General features: G+C 39.1%; 1 pseudogene; it reads right to left on the bottom strand.

Annotated features, from left to right (window-relative positions):
- Positions 1 to 1,342: 1,342 nt before the first annotated feature.
- LOC104863386 lies at positions 1,343 to 2,304 on the bottom strand (annotated as a pseudogene).

Genomic DNA, 2,304 nt, shown 5'->3' on the forward strand with positions numbered 1-2,304 from the left:
TGTTGACGTTCTTGGCTAATTCTTTAAATTTCTTTTTCAAATAACTTCACAATATAGTAGTTGCAGTTACTAAAATTTAGTTTTTATAACTTTGTTCATATCACTGTTTATCATGTAATTTTAAGGATATTTAATTATTAATTCTTGTCTATTCATTGCAATTTAAATGGGATAAAAGAAAGTGTAGTCACTTTTAATTTCTAAAGGGTTTATCCATCTTCAACATTGGAAGTCTCATTCTGAGTTATGAAAAGAGTCTTTTCATTACACGGTGAGTTAAAATCTGCATTGCCTAATATTCCTTTCTTCAGTAAGTTCTCTATGTTTACTTTCAAACCACAAGTATTTATTGAACACTTACTATATGCAGGCCCTGTTATGTTGGCACTTAGAAGGAATTCTAAAGGAAGCCTCAAATAATATCACACATGAGGATGAATGAGAGAAAGAAGAAAGAAGATCTATAGTTAATTTATAGGAATGAAATTAAAAACAAGGAAATGCTATGGACTCCAGACGTACAGTTGAGACTTTCTGGCTGATGGTTTTGGCTACTTTTCCATGCCTCACAGGGTTTCTGTGGAGCAGCCATTTGATCTCCCCCTCCATTCAGGTAGCATCAAACCAGACTTCTCAGATATTTTCATCTGTGTGTGTGTGTGTGTGTGTGTGTGTGCGCGCCTTTACAATGTAACAATTTGTGAAATATTTCATAATGGTCAAAATTGTACTTTAACCAATTTTAGGTCTTCATGAGGACAATAATTGAAAAGTGTCTGATTCATCATCAGCTAGAGGTAAAACAGAAGATTTTTTTTTTGGAGTCCTGCATTTCTACATTTCTACTGACATGTTATGGGTTCTAGTTTGCCACACTGTGTGAACCTAAAATTAATTCTGCCTTTCACAATGTGAGTTTCCCATGAAGTAAAGTTTAGCCTGGCTAATGATTCTATTTATATATGTAATGAGAGATACATCCAGAATTTATATTACAAACTTAGATTACAAAGTACACTTGAGATTTATTAAGAAATAAAAATCATAAAGGCCTCTTCCATAATAAATAAAAAGTTCAAGCTGAAGTGAATGAAAATATATCTATCTTGAATGGCTATTTAATTGTATTTCAATGCATTTTGAAATATTCTTAGGTTATTTATACTTCTTTTTTTTTGAGTCAGTATGTCTTTTTATATGGAAGCTACTTTTTTCATATCTGATTCAAAAGTATCTGATAATTAATATTTAGTAGCTAGATGGCAGAAGAGTAAATCCTCCTGCACAAAAAGAACTTGACTATTGAGAACCGGAGCCGAAATCAATGAAAGTTTATCAAGCACTAGATCTGGTTGGCATCGAAAACCACAAAAACCTTTGGATCCCAGGAATCGCCCACACAGCCGACGTACAAATTCACACAGCTCCCGTCTTTGACAGGGGTCGCATATATGTGGAGTCTCCGTTTATGTAATCTCCAACCAGCACCCGGGCAAGAAACGTGGATTTGTGCCTTCTAAGCAGATGCCAGTGGCCAGCGGACACCATGTATCTGGAATGAGTTTCCGTGCCTTATGTCATCTTTGCAGAAGCGGCTGGAGTAGGCAGCATCCCTAGAAAAGTAGGTTCCTTTTCCAAACAGCTCCACGAATACCGTTTATTCTCCAATCGAAGTTAATGAATGGAAATCGCTTCCGAAGATTCACAGCCGGTCCCGTGTAAGAGCTAGTGTCCATTAATCTGGGGGATGCCTCTTTCATCCTTGAGCTGAGCGTTTTTCAGGTCACGCCTTTTGTGTTCCAGCAAGGCCCAAGCTGAGCCACAGGGCTGCTTGGCCTTCAGTCAATCCCCTGCCCTGTGTCCTGTGTACTCTTTGTGAGGCTCAGTCCAGCCGCCATCCGTCCCCTTTCCCCTGGCTCGTCAGCTCTTCTGGTAGGTTCCTCCTAATCACAGTGCTTACATCTATCTGTCTTCTCCAGGGCTCTGGAACTCAGTACTGAGACTCCGCAGAACACCCACAAATCTAAGTTTTGAATTCTCTGAATTCTTTTGATTCAGTTGCAACTCATTGTTTTCCCAGAAGACTGGCAACTTCATGATACTCATGTGTTTGCCTGTGCATAGAGACGAGCTGGTAGGACGCTTTAGCGTTCACATTTTCCCAGTGTAGTGGCACCGGCAAAGTTGCGTTTTCACAGCTTTAACTGAAAGCGATTACAGAAAAGGGAGCCCTCTTTATTAAGCGCGGTTTCCCAGTGGTGAGACTGTTTGCTTCATCTCTGGAACATGTGCGGCTTCGCACAT

The sequence above is a fragment of the Fukomys damarensis genome, unplaced genomic scaffold, assembly GCF_012274545.1.
Source record: "Fukomys damarensis isolate Sample0158 unplaced genomic scaffold, DMR_v1.0_HiC HiC_scaffold_14, whole genome shotgun sequence".
NCBI classification, from domain to species: Eukaryota; Metazoa; Chordata; class Mammalia; order Rodentia; family Bathyergidae; genus Fukomys; species Fukomys damarensis.